The sequence below is a fragment of the Lissotriton helveticus genome (assembly GCF_964261635.1).
Source record: "Lissotriton helveticus chromosome 1_1 unlocalized genomic scaffold, aLisHel1.1 SUPER_1_unloc_90, whole genome shotgun sequence".
In the NCBI taxonomy this organism is placed as follows: domain Eukaryota; kingdom Metazoa; phylum Chordata; class Amphibia; order Caudata; family Salamandridae; genus Lissotriton; species Lissotriton helveticus.
The window spans coordinates 283,234-302,779 of NW_027611737.1; the positions used below are offsets into that span (position 1 = coordinate 283,234).

At 47.2% G+C, this 19,546-nt stretch overlaps 1 pseudogene; it reads right to left on the reverse strand.

The window, feature by feature from the left end:
- Positions 1 to 1,765: 1,765 nt before the first annotated feature.
- Positions 1,766 to 19,546, reverse strand: part of LOC144806620 (uncharacterized) — a 161,958-nt pseudogene continuing 144,177 nt past the window's right edge.

The window sequence follows — 19,546 nt, forward strand, 5'->3', positions numbered from 1 at the left end:
GCAAATAGTTTTTTCGTTCGGTGTGGTCCTGTGACTGTGTTTTGTTTTATTTTTTTATTATCCCATTACTACTTTGAAGAATCAGGTGCTTGCTTAGAGTTATCTTTTGCAGAACTACTCTTAGCTATTGGTTTCCCATGTTTGGCTCCCAGATTATCTTTGCTTAGAGAGGCATATTTATTTTAGATAATCTCCGGCAATTCGTGCTCCCGCTGTGCAGGAGTAAATTTCCTCAGGCGTTGGCGTAGAGCCACCACTGCTGCCTGCCCTTTTATGTTACTCAAAATAATTGCTGATACCTGGGCAAAATTGTCCATGAGTTTCAGCCCTAGATCTAAGGAAGGCTCTGCCTGATACTCATTCTGAATCTGTTTCAGTACATCTGGTATAACTGCTATTGAATGGGTACTATGTGTTCTGGTTTATACGGCAGAGTAAATTGTACCCCAAGTGGCACAATCTTCTAACTGGGGAGCCATCCCCATTGGCAAGCAAATTGTCAATATTCTGTGTTTTTCCTGCGAGCCTGTGTGGGGAAAAACTGCTTCAAGCTGTGCTGTTTTTTGTGCTATCTAGAATGGGATTTTCTCCTGGGGTGGGAACTTTTCCCATAATGGCATTTAGTGTTTGTGGGCTAATACCCGTGGTAGCCATGTGTGGATGTGTAGCCAGAGCAGCCCGCGGGTTGGACTGTCAATGTTCTCATTATGTATTGTGTTCAATTTCTGTATATTTTTACTAAATCTCTGTAAAGTTTGCACATTCCTGCTAATGGTAAAGCATCAATGTCTGGATGGGGTGTGTATGAAGCTATGACCAGCCAGGTCGCTCCTTCTCTGCTGAGCGGACCAAGTCTCGAATGTTTTGTGGTATGGGGTTGGGTGCCTTTAAACCAATTAATGTGCTCTTGGTAAGTTAATAGGACTTCTAAGTCCCCATATGGGAACTACTCATCAGGTGGTTCATCTTCAATGTATTCATGAAACAACCATTTGCGTGCATCTGCAGGTGGGAATTTAACCCAAGAACAGAATACCTCTGTTCGGTAAGCTTTGTGTGCCTCAACCAGTAAGATAACATCTCCATTTGTCGCCGGGAGGCCATAAGTAACTGCCTGTCTGCAATTTTCTGAAATATATAGTCCAACTATCTGTTCTTCAATGTTTTCATCCTGTTCAGTCATTGTCACAGCATTAGTATTTAACTGATATTTTATAGAGATTGTTGTTTCACAATGCGGGAACTTTAAATCCTCTAAGCTTGATTGAACCTACAGTCAATACATAGGGTATACCTACTCAGCTGAGACGGATATGTTTCCCTTTCCACTACGGGCGAATCCGGTTAAAATGTGAATAGGGATCTCTGAGAAAGCGCGACAGAACTAATCAGATTTGACCATTAAATAAGAGCCTAACTGATGTAGGTGGTGCCATTTTGTGTAGTTCCTACCAATCTGTAGGACCCGCGTATTGTTTGGACAACATGAACTAAGAGTAAGTTGTCAAGACTGATTCCGGACACCCCCACAGGACTTGTTTGACTATAGACCAGCTAGCTCACAGTGCCACGCAAGCCTCCCTAACCTTACCAAAGAGCGAATGGTTTCTGGTAACCACTGAACATGACAACCCTGACTCCTCAGGGATCATGGAAAGAGTACAATACCTTAAACTCAGTCACTGTTGCTTACTTGTTCTCCGAGAAACATACAGAAAATACACAGTTTGACATTTTCAATAATATTTATTGAACCAACGTTATTCTTGCATAAAATATGTGTGCTGCAATGATTATGAGACAGAAGTAGATAAACGTGATTACAAGAACCAAAGGAGAAAATAGTAGATATAGTTCTACCATGGTGCTAAACAATTGTATATATGCACGAATATAAAAAAGGCAGTAAACTAGCATACTCCTACTATGTGAACACTACTCTAAATGTACCTAAAGTGTGTGTAGGTCTAGAGCCAAGACTCCCCCAAGGGATTATCCAACCCATTACCTGAGGGGATAAGGTGAAGGACCCCATGGGGGCGTGGCTTGTCGCCAAACATGCGGTAGTACTGTAGCAGAGCTCCCAGCCGGGACTTGAGTCATCGTTGACCCTGGGAGTCTCCCTGCTGCAGAAGCTGTCTGCCAGCTTGCGGAATCCACTTGGGTCTCCTACCTGTAACGACGGGGCTGCAAATCCCCGGGACGGGTGAGATCTCCATTTTGGACGTTGCCAGCTGCCATCACTGCCTGCCCTGAAGGCAACCGAGGACATGCGCCCGGACTCACATTGCAACAGCGGGGGATACGGATCGGCATTGGACGACTGGGGGCCCCGGAGGCAGAGGGCCCCAGCTTCCATATGAGGGCCTTCTGATTTGCGGAGTGCCGACTGCCCTGCTTGCGAGTCTTTCTGGAGAGGTTGGTGCGGCGTGGGATGCCTTGCTGTGCGGCCTCCGCGTCTGCCTTCTGCGAGGGTGCTGTGCCCTGGGCCCCAACTGCTGGCCGGCCGGGTGTGTGGCAGCCGCGCTGCTTGTTGGCTGCGTCACTGGGAGTGGCTGCCCTGGGGCTGCTGTTGGTGCTCCCAAGGCTGCGTGGCTGGAGCCACTCTACAACGTGCTGAAAAACCCCTTTGACCCTGGACGAGGGGAGGGGCCCGCCAGCTGGACTGGGGCTATAGGTGGGGTGAGCAGGCTCTGTGGTCTGATGGTGGACTAAATGCACGCACAGCCGGACGGCCGTAATTGAGGACACGTGTTGTGCTGAATGTGACCCGGACCCCACGCTTGTCCCCCTGCATGGACGCGGACCCACAAACTGGGACTGGTCACAGAGAGTACTGCTAGCGCTCTCCCTGAGGTCTGGTTTTGCTCTTGGCTGGAGTACATCTCCTCCCCTGTTTGCGGCCTACAGACTGCTTCCACGCGGGCTGCCCACTTGCCCGGTTGTACATAGACTTCTTGTTGTGCTGGGTGCACGACTGCTGCCGACGCCTGTGTGTCCTCTCACTTCCTCTTCTCGCCATTGTGCTCTTTGCCAAGGGGTGCCAGCGGGGGAAGCAACTGGAGGGGCCCGGCACTGAGGATCCACTTCAGGGGACTGCAGACTAGGCCTCCCAGGCTTCCTCGATCAGCTGCTTATTTTTAGGTGAATACAAATCACCTGCCGTTCCCCCTCCTTCCATCTATCTTTTTCTCCCCCTTTCTTTGTCTCTCTCGCTCTCTTTATCTCTCCCCCTCTCTATCTCCCACACATTCCTGTTATTTTCAGCTTCATGAATGTCACTGCCACTTCTGGCATTCATACGACAAATCCTTCCGAACAATTGGGGACAAGGGACAATCAGTGTGAAAGACGAGTTGCTGGGAGTGCAACTGATTGTCCTAGTCCATATATGCCTCTGATGTGGGATTTCACTATTTCACCACATTCTTCAAACAGAGTCTGCTGCTTACAGTGGCTCAATCCTGGTAAAAAGAAGAGTTTGACAAGGCACAAAATGAATAGGGGGAGTCAAGTTGGAGAGGAGCCACAGGTCACACTTCGTTATAAGGTCCGAGGCACAAGCTGATCCATTAACCAAACACAGTCTGCAAAAGATGCAGCAAATGTTACTTAAAAACAAGGTATATACTTTTTCATATCTAAAAATAGGTTATTTCTTGAATACCTGTGCTTCGCTTTAGTTCATTACATATGCTGCAGTGGCATTTGTTAATAGTAATACATACATTTTACCAATGAAGCTTCCATCTCCAGAGCCGTGACAACATATCCACTCTGGGTGTGTTGGGTTTGTAGGTTTTATCAAAAATCCGACAAGTTAGCTGAAAGTACTGTTGTTAGTCCCAGTATTGTTCAGTGTTGCTTTTAGTGGTAGTGTGATCAGGTACGACAGAGTGTTTTTCTTTGTATTTCTTCTTCACCAAATAAAAATCAAGAATGTTTCTTTTCTTTTAATCCACATTGTGCTAGTCTCCCACTGTGTATCCTGGTGCATCATGTCGATTTGCTATGTGTACAGAAGTGAACAATCACTGGAAACAAACACTTCTATAATTCTGCAAATACTGTTATCTGGTTTTCTTCTTTACTGCTAGTCCGGTCTTCTATCATCTGGTATTTCAATGTCCCACATAATTAGAATTTTATCTTTTTCCGTAATTCATTCCTCTCACAATAACTGCACTGTTCTGCTCTTGTCTATGTCCTCACAGGGGTTAATATCATTTTTGATGTTCTTAAGATCTCTCCGGAGTCTCTGCATCTCTAGGATTATTTCGATGTGAGTTGAATGAAGGAGTGTATTGACTGAGGGCTGTGTGGGATCGAAAATCGACAAAAGTCCTTCATACACTTAGTGCCCCTATATATTTTCCCCATGTGTGTTCGCTGATGACTTTGTAGCTTTGATAATTGACTAAAGCTCTTCCCACATTCACTGCACTTGAATGGCTTTTTTTCCCCGTGTGTGTTTGTTGATGTCTTCGTAGGTTTGACAACAGACTAAAGCTCTTCCAACATTCACAGCAATCTCAAATGGTTTTTCCCCTGTGTGTATTCGCTGATGTATTTGGAGGTTTGATAACTGACTAAATCACTTTGCACATTTACTGCCCTTGAATGTTTTTTCCCTTGTGTGTGTTTGAGTATGCGTTTGAAGGCGAATTAACTGACTAAAGCACTTTGCACATTCACTGCACTTGATGGTTTTTCCCCTGTATGTATTCGCTGATGTGTTTGCAGGTTTGATAAGTGACTAAAGCTCTTTGGACATTCACTGCACTGGTATGGTTTTTCCCCTGTGTGTATTCGCTGATGTCTTTGTAGGTTTTCTAATCGACTACAGCTCTTCCCACATTCACTGCACTGGTATGGTTTTTCCTCAGTGTGTGTTCGCTGATGTCTTTGTAAGTGATATAATCGACTAAAGCTATTCACACATTCACTGCACTTGAATGGTTTTTCTCCTGTGTGAGTTCGCTGATGACTTTGTAGGTCTGATAACCTACTAAAGCTCTTCACACATTCACTGCACTTGAATGGTTTTTCCCCTGTGTGTATCCGCTGATGTGTTTGGAGGCTTGATAACCCACTAAAGCTCTTCACACATTCACTGCACTTGAATGGTTTTTCCCCTGTGTGTATTCGCTGATGTGTTTGAAGATTTGCTAAGTGACTAAAGCACTTTGCACGTTCACTGCACTTGAATGTTTTTTCGCCTGTGTGTATTTGCTGATGTATTTGGAGGTTTGATAACCTACTAAAGCTCCTCACACATTCACTGCACTTGAATGGTTTTTCCCCTGTGTGTATTCGCTGATGAGTTTGAAGATTTGATAAGTGACTAAAGCACTTTGCACATTCACTGCACTTGAATGTTTTTTCCCCTGTGTGTATTTGCTGGTGTCTTCGTAGGTTTGATAACCTATTAAAGCTCTTCACACATTCACTGCACTTGAATGGTTTTTCCCCTGTGTGTATTCGCTGATGAGTTTGAAGATTTGATAAGTGACTAAAGCACTTTGCACATTCACTGCACTTAAATGTTTTTTCCCCTGTGTGTATTTGCTGGTGTCTTCGTAGGTTTGATAACCTATTAAAGCTCTTCCTACATTCACTGCACTTGAATGGTTTTTGTCCTGTGTACGGGTGCTTATTAACCTTGAGTAGTGATGACAAACTAAAGCTCGTGCTGCATGTGTATGATTCTTCTTTCTTGGTTAGTGTCTGCGGGTCGGGTACATATTTGTCTACATCCCATGACTGTATTTCCTGATGGGCCAACATGGCCCATCACTGTGCGCAGTATTTTGCACGTTTGATTTCTTTTTTAACAATACATTGCAATTGCCACCAAATATTTGCCACACTATAAGGTGTCTTTGTAGGTGATTGTGCCTTTAGATTGGATTATGGCTATGCACGCAAATTGGGGCAGTCTATTGTATTGTAGATAGAAGAAGTCCTCTTTACCCGTCAGTTGTCCGGCTCCGCTCTGTTGTGCTCTTCTCTGGTTACTGTGGTCTGGCCAGAAAGAGTTTACAATTCACCTAGAGCACTGAATGATGGCTTGTCATCATTTTAGAAAACAGCACTGCGGTAATCACACCATACAAATCCCATGATCAAAGTTGGTATTGGACACATGTTTATACAGGAGGCGGTTTGTTATTGTTGTTGCCTTAATTTTCCTAAGGTCATTTCTTCGTCTTGTGGCGTGGAGGTGCACAGCTCAGCCTCTTGCAATCACTGAACTGCCCTTGAGGCTTCATCCGGGATCTGTCAGTTTGTGTGGAGGTTCCTCTGTCACCGACTGCGCTGATGTTTTCCTGAACACTGTAGCTCATTATTTCTGCTAATATTGAAGATTTACAGCATTCGCTTCATTATTGATGGTCATTTCACACATTCAAGGCTTGTTTTCTGTTGGATGTAAAGATATTTAACATTAATAAATTGAAACATAATGGAATGAGAATTCACAATGTTTAATTGGTTTTAAAAGACATTTCGGGGGAGATTCACCAAATTTCCACGCAATGCAGCTTGAGGCTGCACTGCGTTGCGCGACAGGGAGGGAGCAGGAGAGCACCATATTTTCAAAGATATGGCTCTATCCTTCCCTTCCCCTTGCGCTGGCACTGATTACAGCAGCCCTGCGCCATGCACACACCTTAGCACCAGAGCGCTAGGGTGTGTGTGTGTGAATTCAGCATAGGTTTTGTACAGGAAGGACACCCATCCTGTACTAACTACTATGCCTAGGCACGAGGGAAAGCTTTTCCCACTTTGTATGCATGTTGCACATTGCAGCAAGCATGCAAAGTCAGAAAAGGAAGGAGAAATGAAAGCTTTTCTCTTTCCTTGCACCTAGTTTAAAAGGGTGCAGTTTTCTCACGCTAAACCCAATCTACTGTATTTGGTAAATTGGGTTTAGCGTGAGAAGCCTTGGGTTGTTGCACGGGAACACCCATGTACCACCCTTGCCAGGCCCTCATGGCACAAAGTAATGCGACGCAGTGCTATGCAATACTTCACATTACTTTTACATTATTTGCTTGAAAGTAAATTAGGAAAAACTGATTTTGCACTGTTTTGTGCCACTTTTGTGACGCAAATATAGCGCACAATCTTAGTATATCTCCCCCTTCTTCTTTACAGCCTTTGAAACTTAGCAAGGAATTTTTCATCATACACAGATATTTAACTAAAAGTTCTGTTGATCAGGTGATATCTTATTAATGTCTGAAAAGGAGGTGATTTACAAGTGTTCACAGAGTAACTTAGCAAAGTAAGGGCGCTCACGGAACACTCAAGTGCTTAGAGGTTTTGCTTAAGATAGACGCATATGGTCAAGATTTAATTTAAACAACAATAGATTCGAGAAAAAGCGATAGATCAGGTTGGGCTGCAACATTTCCAGTAACTCTTTACGAAGTATACAACAAAAGTAACTCCAGTCACACACTTCTTCTCGTTCCTTTCCTATTCACTTAAGATCATCTCAAATACCAACTCCTGTCTTTACCCGCTGTTCATAAGTCACCTTTGACACTTTCAACAGCTGCCTTGGTTCAAGCATTTCTGGTTTCTTTGTACCTGGAAGACGAACATTATTGTGAGTTGAGGGGGGCTTCCTATCGCCATAACAACTGTCCATCTCCCTGAAACTAGTGCAGCTTACAGCACCCGGTTCTGGCCCGAAAAACAACTTTAAAAAACAAGCCTTTAGCTCTTCCTAAAGTACAAAAAGTTCTGTAAGTTGCAGCTCCTTCCGGGGCTTTTGCGTAAAACAGAACGAGGGGTTCCCTGGAAGGCCCGTCCTATACATTATAAGCGCAGATAAGGCAAACAAACGTTGATTCATATAATTTAATATTCAACAATATCAGTCATTTTGTACTTATAGAGAATCCATCACAACCAATAATTTACCTGACATATCCCCGCAGCAGATGTGTGCATATTACTCTTTTTTCCCCCTTTTTCCACCATTACATGTCATCTGGCATAATGTTGTCCGTTTGGTGCCCTGGATGCCACTTTGTGAGTGGATGGGCATTTGGAAGATCGGGAGGAGGTGTCAGTTATCCACAGGTGATGCAGCATTTCTATCTTTCCATAATTCTAATATTCAAGTTTACTAATTTCCTGTCCTTCGCACCCCTACTGCCCGGTGGCTGCCCACTAACTCTGTGGGGTTCATCAGAAGTCAGATAATGGCCTGATAGTCACAAGGCCATGAATCTCACTTCTTCTACAACACTTATTGCAGACATAGGGCCTAGTTAGGAGTTTGTCCAACAGATTATTGCCTCAAAACTAGGGGTGGTGGAAGAATTCCACTCTGCCGGGGGAGCTTGCGATGTTTTAGCCACAGGTGCGGAGTTCCAAAAACCTCCACAAAGTGATGCAGAACTGTGTTTTATGTCTCAAGCGGTTCACCAACGGTAAGGTGGCGAGCGCTTGTGAGAAAATATAATGCGCTAGACGTCCTCCTGGCGAGATTGCTCATTGCGGTAGGTCGCGACCACTTGAGTGTAAAATCTGCTATTCTCGTTGATGAAGCGGCCACTCAATTAGAATGTTAATTCGAGCTGCAGAAAGCAGCAGCGCCCTGTGGCATGACGCGTAGTGCCGTTCATGCTGATTTTACAATGCGGGACAAACTCCTGGCACTAAAGATCAGTGAGAGCAGTGCAATTTAACAAACTCTGCCACTTGCGGAAGTCCGCAGAGTGTGGAGTTTCGTGGAGTTCTGCAAGAGTAAAACTCTGTGAACTACTCCAAGGCATTATAAAAACGTGACATATATCCTGTCTGCTTTATTATGATTGCCACAGGATGTAATGCATTTTTAATGGGGCGGGCAGGATACCTGTCACATTTGTGATGGAATAAACCATCCGCTGAAATCTAAATCAGGCCTTTGATGTACATTGCGCCCAGTGTGGCTAGCTGGGCTCGAAGGATCTTGTGGTTTGTGGGTCTCTCACTACTTTGAGGTCACCGCCAGGAAGAACTTCTGTCAGCAGCGCCTTGTGCAGATCTTCCTTTCCAGGCAGCCCTTCTGTCAGCTGCCCCTTGTGCAGATTTCCTTTCTAGGCAGAACTTCTGTCAGCCGCGTCTTGTGCAGATCTTCCTTCCAGGCAGGGGCTTCTGTCAGCTGCGCCTTGTGCATATCTTTCTCCCAGGCCAGACTTCTGTCAGCTGTGCCTTGTGCAGATCTTCCTCCCTGGCTAGACTTCTGTCAGCTGCGCCTTGTGCGGATCTTCCTTCCAGGGTGGACTTCAATCAGCTGTGCCTTGTGCAGATCTTCCTCCCAGGCCGCACTTCTGTCAGCTGCGCCTTGTGCGGATCTTCCTTCCAGGCAGGGGCTTCTCTCAGCGGCACCTTGTGCAAATCTTCCTTCCAGGCAGGGGGTTCTGTCAGCTGCGCCTTGTGCAGATCTTCCTTCCAGGCAGGACTTCTGTCAGCCGCGCCTTGTGCAGATCTTCCTTCCAGGCAGGACTTCTGTCAGCCGCGCCTTGTGCAGATCTTCCTCCGAGGACGCACTTCTGTCAGCTGCGCCTTGTGCGGATCTTCCTTCCAGGCAGGGGGTTCTGTCAGCTGCGCCTTGTGCGAATCTTCCTTCCAGGCAGGACTTCCGTCAGCTGCACCTTGTACAGATCTTCCTTCCAAGCAGGACTTCTGTCAGCTGTGCCTTGTGCGGATCTTCTTTTGATGTAGGGGCTTCTGTCAGCTGCGTCCTGTGCAGATCTTCCTTCCAGGCAGGGCTTCTGTCAGCTGCTCCTTGTGCAGATCTTCCTTCCAGGCAGGGGCTTCTGTCAGCTGCACCTTGTGCGAATCTTCCTTCCAGGCAGGACATCTGTCAGCTGCACCTTGTGCAGATCTTCCTTCCAGGCAGGACTTCTGTCCGCTGTGCCTTGTGCAGATCTTACTTCCAGGCAGGACGTCTGTCAGCTGTGCCTTGTGCAGATCTTCCTTCCAGGCAGGGGCTTGTGTCAGCTGCACCTTGTGCAGATCTTCCTTCCAGGCAGGGTCTTCTGTCAGCTGCACCTTGTGCATATCTTCCTCTCAGGCAGGACTTCTGTCAGCTGTGCCTTATGCAGATCTTCCTTCCTGGCAGGGGCTTCTGTCAGCTGAGTCTCGTGCAGATCTTTCTCCCAGGCAGGGTCTTCTGTCAGCTGTGCCTTATGCGGATCTTCCTTCCAGGCTGGTCATCTATCAGCTGTGCCTTGTGCAGATCTTTCTCCCACGCAAGGTCTTCTATTAGCTGTGCCTTGTGTAGATCTGCTTTCCAGGCAAGGGCTTCTTTCCTCAATGATCAGTTCAAAGGTCAGGAGAGGTAGAACTGGTCTAGGTCATCTTCTTTATTGCAGTTCTACTGGTCATGCCACAGAGCTCGAGCTCTGAGATGAAGGAGAGTCTGGATTTGTAGAGTCTGTAGAGCATTGAGACAGTTCTACCGCATTCAGCACACACGACAAGTCTCCAGAAGTCAACACTACAAGTGCTGTTCCAAGGTTTAATTCAACCACTGAATCTGAACATCCCGTGCAGGACGCTTTTCAAAACTAGAGGTACCTGGGCTTTCTCTCAGTGGCGGCAGGTGACATTTGAAAGTGGTGAGGCATAAAACAATTGTTGTACTTCACTGTGGCGACCGAGCGAGACTGAACCACCTACGTAGGGTGCAAATGGTGCATTTTCAAGCAAATTTGAGAGTGTAATCCCACTATTCGGACTCCTGCCTCATATTCGTCATTCTTACTGATGCCCTGCACCAAAACACGGACAGACCACACCCACCCTACATTAGGATAAGGTCTTCTGCTACTACCACACGCTACACAGAGACAGATCCCACATACTACATCACAACAAGTGATACCCGTAGAGTCCATTTTCATGGCTTCCTGCGTGCATAGACAAGCATGGGGGCAAATTCAAAGACAGAGCCATATCAAACAAAAGAAAATATTTTAAAAACATGATTTTAAAAAAACAAGGCCTGACAGTTTCCATTCACTCACCTTTTAGATGAGCCTCGGTGTGAGGAAACAAAATCGTAGCCAATGAATGAATAGTTTTTCTGATGAATTGGTGTTATTCCCGACGTCATTGCGAGGCAGTTACAAACACACGTTTTATATTTCACAGACCAAAGTTGAATACATCAACCACTCGAAAGAAGTTAATAATTAATGAACTAAGAACTGCTTAAACAATTGCAGACAATGGTTGTTTCTGGTTTGGTAACGCCTGTTACAATGCAGCCCCGATTTTAAAAAAATGAACTCGTCAAATTGTGTACAACACAATAGCAGATCAAAATGATGTTTAATAAAACAAACACTTATGATTCTTATGTACGTACGCAGCCTGTGGTGTGATTCTTTTAAGCACGCAGCCAGCTCCAATACATGTCTGTTGAAAGAAGGGCGAATGCCAAGAGTAATGAGGTAGCTAGGTTAAAAAAAAAGGGCCAGATGTAGGTAGCCTAATGGTCGGTAATGGCCGAAATTACAGAATTTCGTCCGTTACCGACCGGTATTAGGCTTTTCAGATGTAGGGGCCTAATTTAAGGATTCGATAATTTACCGAATCGGTAATTTAAGGAATCGGTGAATTACCGAATTCTTAAATACCGATTTGGTAAATTAACGAAACCTTCATGTAGGGAGCGCTCAAATGAGTGCTTTTCCCATTTTAGGATTTGTTATTTACCACCAACTACAAGTTGGTGGTAAATATCAAAAACCCAAAAGAAGCAATTTTTTGCAAATTATTACAGTGCCATGTGGCAGACATAAATGCCCTTAGGGCATGTATGTGTGCCACATATGCACCCATACACTATTCAGGGGTGCAACAGGATGTCAAAGTGACACCCTGCCACCCTTCAATGTGTTCCCCCTTTTACCGAATCAGTATTGTATTTACCGAATCTTACCGATCCGGTAATACTTACCAAATGAATACCAACATCCCATTTACCGATTCTAAAATTCCGAATCGGTAAAATTCGGTATTTTAGAATCGGTAAATCTGGATTACCACATCTGGCCCTAAGTCTTGAACTGACCCACCCACTGGCACTTTGCACGAGATGGGGAGTGAAAACACTCGTATTCATGACTAACCTTCACGATTCCCACTGCTTTCGTACATTTCCTGCTGCGACTACACCTGGAAACAGCCAAGATAAAAGTGGCCTGACCCCATGGTTATGTGTTCCTCTTCGGGAAGCCCCGCAGAGGACTTCTGGTGCCTCTGCAGCCTCTGTGAATGAGAGTTTAGCCACACAGCTTGTTAGCAGGAAAAGAATAATAAAGTTCACTATCGTAAAGATTAAGAACTGAGCCACACATAACAGGCAGTGAGAGTGTGAGATGCCTCCTGCTTGTCTGGCATCTGGTCGACGACACTGCAGGGAAGACAATCCGTGGTCCACAGATACGGCCCTGGCAGGGTGGACTGGAGGACGAGTCATTTAGATCGTATTCCCAAGCAGGGGAGGCTATTAAGATATTATCAACATAAACATGGCAGCATCTTTGAAACGGCAGATAATATATTGTGTCAGGAGAGATGCCGATTTCCAAGCAGGAACACAAGCAGATCGGCGGGAAGCAGAAAACAGGCAGAGAGTTCTTGCAGGCCAGGCCAGGCACTTCAGCACTCATCCCTCCTATGACTCCTAAAAAGCCTGTCATCAGAATGGAACAGCGTTTGCAGGACACAACAGATCAGTAAATATGCACATGCTATGTATATTGTATTCAAGTTTGATTTGTTTTGCTCGGTTTTACAGTGCAGAGACTGCGGGATTTAGGATGCTAACGGTTATCCACAGTTGAGAGCTTAGTAAAGAACGTTGTTGATGCAGATAACTGCACTAGACATTGATACAACCGTATCGTCTACCCTGGGTGGGCGGCTTTATGTGCACCGGGTTTGAGTCTCACAGACTATCTTTATTAACCAATACTCCACTTGGGAAAACGCCATCTTCTTTTTATCCCAGTGTCTTTTTCAGCTCAACTGTTACGTGGCTATACGGTTATGAAAGTTCCTGAATAGTTAGCCAAGACACAAGCCCAGGGACGTAACACAGGCCCCCACATCCCCCGCAGCCCCCTCAGTACTGTACTCACGCCGGAGAGCTCCAGATTAAACCTGGAGGGGGGCCCCTCGGTGAACCTTGCCCCTTCAACTTTCGTTACGCCACTGCACAAGCCTTCTCTACAAAATGCGTTGGAGGATAAGGTACGCTGGAAAACCGTGATAGCATCTTGCTTGTTAACAGAGAACGCTTTTGGTTTTGTCGGCCTGAGAAACGATGGTGACACTATGCGTAAGAACCTTGACATATTAATACGCAAATTTATGCAAACAGTGCTACCATGCACTGTCAATCAAAGAGGACCCCTGCTGTTGATCTATAGCCTAATTGTTTTCAATGATAGGGTTCCATAATTTTAGGAAGATGAAGCATTTATGGTGGGAACATTTAATGGAATCCCATGCGGTCATGTAAACAGTCGCGGCCGGCAAAGCGGGTGAGTTCACGCCGGGGGGTAATCTATCAGTATCTTATCTATATAAAATAAAAAAACGTACCTGCTTCCTCCGGGACCGCATCACGCGCCTCCGCCTCAGCTCCTGCTTGCTCCGGAGTCCTGGCGCCCTTTTAGGCAGCCTCCTTCTTCCTTCTCCCCTAATCCAATCACAACGCTTTGTGATTGGTTAGGCGCAGCGGAGAGCGCCCCGGCAGGGCCATTTTCTCTATGTAGGCTGCATGCAACCTAAAAAAAAGGTCAACACTAGCTACAGTATGATTGCAGATACTAAAAATTTAACATCTGATAGCACAGTAAGCATTTACACGTTCTACCTTTTTGCAAATAAAGCGCAACTGATCTTATACTCTCTCCAGCCCATCCTATAATTTGTGTAGCGTATTTTATATTTTGTTTAATTCTTTCTTTAAACTATTGGCTTTCCTATTCAAAGTGCTGTCTCTCACAGGCAGGGCTGTCATAGCACTGTAAATATACAAGTCACTATTCCCTAGTGCACCAACCAGGATTCAAATTAGCGACCCTTCAGTTTGAGATGAAGGCATCAGAAATTGTAACACTACGCAACTGACCACTTCATACAGAATAGTTTAACTTGCATTTTCTTTTCATTTTAGATGTGTACATTATATTACAATTCCTCCCACTCCTCCCTGATTGGTAGGACCCTCATACAGCTCAAAGTTCTGCTGCATTTTTTTGTAATTTTATAAATGAAGGTTAACATAAATAAATGAAATATCAGAGGCTAATTATATTAGGGGAAGACAACAATATAGACTGGCTAAGCCCTGCTTGGTCACCCTTTCCCCCACCTCGGCCAAAGCCAGTGCACCCTTGCCTTGAGAGACGGAACTGCAAGTGACTCTGGTATCCTGATTTCATTTTGGCCTCAGCAGGCAGAAGATACTTTGATTGCACTGCATGAATAGGCCCAAAATTGACCCGAAGACCCAGAGCCTGGCTCTGGGGACATTGACGGACACTACAACCACTCTGTTGGTGGGGCAAAGACTACGGTCTGTGTCCCTGGCTATGTACAGTGAGTAGTGGTAGCAGTGTACCATGTTCTTAGAGGTCACCAGCTGAACTGGTCACTTTACTTGTCAGAGGGCGGCTGCGATGCATACAGGGCATTGGGTAAAGTTCCATTCACGTGTCATGACCAGACCTCGCATTGGCATCCCCGTTTGAATTTCGAGACGTGTATTTATAATATAAGGTAGCAGGGCTCTATAGTGTTTCAAATGGGTAAGTATATTGTTACCAGTTACATCCATGTTCGATTGACCATCATCTAACATGGCACAAGATGGGCAATATTGTCAGCAATCCAGACGAGAAGGGTGTAACTATGGACACAAGGGTGGAGGGATGGAGTCAGGACCGCCTTTTAGAAGGTTCACACTTTCTGTGCTCATGTTGTAAGTATTCCCACATGGAGGCATCATCATCACTACCTGCTGTGAGCAGCAATCACCCTGCACAAAGTCCTTGTTTGTGCAGCAGAAGAAAATGGATGATGAAATGCAACCAGGGAAACCAGTAAACCCAGACAGGGAATAAGCATTCAGGGTCTGAAAATACTACAGAAAAGTGGGTCGCAATCATATGGGCTTTGTTGTAACTCAAGTTGCTTTACTGCCCGACACGAAGAGCTGCTGTTTCAAGATAAGTATCACTGATAGTGACTCCCCCGTAGGCGAGGGCACATTGCCTGGTTTCTGCAAGTCTTCCGGGATGAAACTATTGCCTGAGCAGTGGCCCTGTGAGCTGCCTGTCTGATGAGAGGGAGGAGGAGAGAGCCTTGTCTGGAAGAAGTCTCCCTGCCCTTTGAGGAGGACCAGCAGCAGAGCACGTTGTGAGGGACGGCCCCGAAGGAACAGAGGAAATGTGGCAGAGTGCCGAGAAGTCCTGTGAAGTGCCCGGGGTCCCCCAGTCTCCCTGACGGAGCAAGTCTGTGTAGAGGTTGTGTCTCACTTGCCAGTGTCAACTGCTAAATAAAAAAAGCTGATTCGGAGACCGCAGAGGGGAAGATGCAGACAACCACTGCTGACTCTACCGTTGTTGCACTTCTGCGATAACACCAGCACCTCAGACCCAAGAAGGAGATCCTTCCCCCGCGACTACTCGACCTTCCGCCATGACTTCTGGGCAGACATCTCAATGTGTCTTCATGGAGACACTGTCACACCAGTGAGCTGCCCATGGAGAGGAAATGAAAGGGACAGCGATGGTCTGTCCCTTTGCCCCAGAGCTGGCCGTGTTATTCATGGCCAAATTTCAGGAGAAATTTACCTATGATAGCAATCCATTTGTGCATCATAGCCACAAATGGTTTCGGTTTATTGATCACATTTTTTGCATTTGGGATGGACAAGATGATATTTTAAATGTGTTTATTGAATGGTTGAATGCCAGATTAGTAGATATACAATTCTGTGTGTCCAGTAGCCAGTCATCTATCAAATCTTTAGATGTAGCAGTCTTTGGCCACAATGGCCGATTATGAACTACATTGTTTACCAAATCAAGGGTTAGGAACAATGCCCTGCATTACACTATTCATCATCTACGCAGTTTACGTGACAAGTTGCCTTAGGGCCAATTTCTCCGAATAAGAGGGAATTGCTCAGGTAAAAGTGATTATTTCATGAATGCAGAAATTCTTGTGCACAAATTAAAGGAACGCGCATACCCAAACAAGTTGCTGAAAATACGATGAAACGTGCTTGGTGGAGTCCAAGAGAGACCCTTCTGGAAAATAGACCAGCAAATGACAAGTTAGAACGCATGGTATGCATCTCCACATTTTGTTCAAAGACTACCTGTAGGAAAGGGGGTTTCTGTTATAGTAACCCCCCCACTTTTTTCCAGACCACTGATGCAATTTGACTTGATGTGCCCTGGTACCCTGCCAATCAGGTTCCCAGGGCCTGTGTTCTTTCCCCAAAACTAACCCAATTGGCATCTCTGGCCACATGTCAGCCCCTGGTAAATGGTACCACAGGTACCCAAGGCACTGTGACCAGAGAAGGACTCAAAGGGCTGCAGCACTTATTGTGCCACCCTTAGAGGCCCGGTACCTCTAGACACACACACACTGCCTTTGCAGGCTGCGTGTTTTGATGCAGAACAAAGTGAAGAGTCAACATGGCACACATCCCTGTGAGCCATGCCTACAAAACACTGCCCTGGCCTAGATCAGCCACCCCTCCAGCTAGGTGTACTATACCAGTGGTGAGGGTACAGGTGAATGAGCCCTGCACCCCTCCAGCTAGGTGTACTATACCAGTAGTGAGGGTACAGGTGAATGGGCCCTGTACCCCACCAGCTAGGTGTACTATACCAGTGGTGAGGGTACAGGTGAATGAGCCCTGCACCCCTCCAGCTAGGTGTACTATACCAGTAGTGAGGGTACAGGTGAATGGGCCCTGTACCCCACCAGCTAGGTGTACTATACCAGTGGTGAGGGTACAGGTGAATGAGCCCTGCACCCCTCCAGCTAGGTGTACTATGCCAGTGGTGAGGGTACAGGTGAATGGGCCCTGTACCCCTCCAGCTAGGTGTACTATACCAGTGGTGAGGGTACAGGTGAATGAGCCCTGCACCCCTCCAGCTAGGTGTACTATGCCAGTGGTGAGGGTACAGGTGAATGAGCCCTGCACCCCTCCAGCTAGGTGTACTATACCAGTGGTGAGGGTACGGGTGAATGAGCCCTGCACCCCTCCAGCTAGGTGTACTATACCAGTGGTGAGGGTACAGGTGAATGAGCCCTGCACCCCTCCAGCTAGGTGTACTATACCAGTGGTGAGGGTACAGGTGAATGAGCCCTGCACCCCTCCAGCTAGGTGTACTATACCAGTGGTGAGGGTACAGGTGAATGGGCCCTGTACCCCTCCAGCTAGGTGTACTATACCAGTGGTGAGGGTACAGGTGAATGAGCCCTGCACCCCTCCAGCTAGGTGTACTATACCAGTGGTGAGGGTACAGGTGAATGAGCCCTGCACCCCTCCAGCTAGGTGTACTATACCAGTGGTGAGGGTACAGGTGAATGGGCCCTGTACCCCTCCAGCTAGGTGTACTATACCAGTGGTGAGGGTACGGGTGAATGAGCCCTGTACCCCTCCAGCTAGGTGTACTATGCCAGTGGCGAGGGTACGGGTGAATGAGCCCTGTACCCCTCCAGCTAGGTGTACTATACCACTGGCGAGGGTACAGGTGAATGAGCCCTGCACCCCTCCAGCTAGGTGTACTGTACCAGTGGTGAGGGTACAGGTGAATGAGCCCTGCACCCCTTCAGCTAGGTGTACTGTGCCAGTGGTGAGGGTACAGGTGAATGAGCCCTGCACCCCTTCAGCTAGGTGTACTGTACCAGTGGTGAGGGAACGGGTGAATGAGCCCTGTACCCCTCCAGTTAGGTGTACTGTGCCAGTGGTGAGGGTACAGGTGAATGAGCCCTGCACCCCTTCAGCTAGGTGTACTGTACCAGTGGTGAGGGAACGGGTGAATGAGCCCTGTACCCCTCCAGCTAGGTGTACTGTACCAGTGGTGAGGGTACAGGTGAATGAGCCCCGCACCCCTCCAGCTAGGTGTACTATACCAGTGGTGAGGGTACAGGTGAATGAGCCCTGCACCCCTCCAGCTAGGTGTACTATACCAGTTGTGAGGGTACAGGTGAATGGGCCCTGTACCCCTTCAGCTAGGTGTACTATACCAGTGGTGAGGGTAAGGTGAATGAGCCCTGCACCCCTCCAGCTAGGTGTACTATACCAGTGGTGAGGGTACAGGTGAATGAGCCCTGCACCCCTCCAGCTAGGAGTACTATACCAGTGGTGAGGGTACAGGTGAATGAGCCCTGCACCCCTCCAGCTAGGTGTACTATGCCAGTGGTGAGGGTACAGGTGAATGAGCCCTGCACCCCTCCAGCTAGGTGTACTATGCCAGTGGTCAGGGTACAGGTGAATGAGCCCTGTATCCCTCCAGCTAGGTGTACTATGCCAGTGGTGAGGGTACAGGTGAATGGGCCCTGCACCCCTCCAGCTAGGTGTACTGTGCCAGTGGTCAGGGTACAGGTGAATGAGCCCTGTACCCCTCCAGCTAGGTGTACTGTACCAGTGGTGAGGGTACAGGTGAATGAGCCCTGCACCCCTCCAGCTAGGTGTACTGTACCAGTGGTGAGGGTACAGGTGAATGAGCCCTGCACCCCTCCAGCTAGGTGTACTATACCAGTGGTGAGGGTACAGGTGAATGAGCCCTGCACCCCTCCAGCTAGGTGTACTATACCAGTGGTGAGGGTACAGGTGAATGAGCCCTGCACCCCTCCAGCTAGGTGTACTATACCAGTGGTGAGGGTACAGGTGAATGAGCCCTGCACCCCTCCAGCTAGGTGTACTATACCAGTGGTGAGGGTACAGGTGAATGAGCCCTGCACCCCTCCAGCTAGGTGTACTATGCCAGTGGTCAGGGTACAGGTGAATGAGCCCTGCACCCCTCCAGCTAGGTGTACTGTACCAGTGGTGAGGGTACAGGTGAATGAGCCCTGTACCCCTCCAGCTAGGTGTACTATACCAGTGGTGAGGGTACAGGTGAATGAGCCCTGCACCCCTCCAGCTAGGTGTACCATGCCAGTGGTGAGGGTACAGGTGAATGAGCCCTGTACCCCTCCAGCTAGGTGTACTATACCAGTTGTGAGGGTACAGGTGAATGGGCCCTGTACCCCTCCAGCTAGGTGTACTGTACCAGTGGTGAGGGTACAGGTGAATGAGCCCTGCACCCCTCCAGCTAGGTGTACTATACCAGTGGTGAGGGTACAGGTGAATGAGCCCTGCACCCCTCCAGCTAGGTGTACTATACCAGTTGTGAGGGTACAGGTGAATGGGCCCTGTACCCCTCCAGCTAGGTGTACTATACCAGTGGTGAGGGTACAGGTGAATGAGCCCTGCACCCCTCCAGCTAGG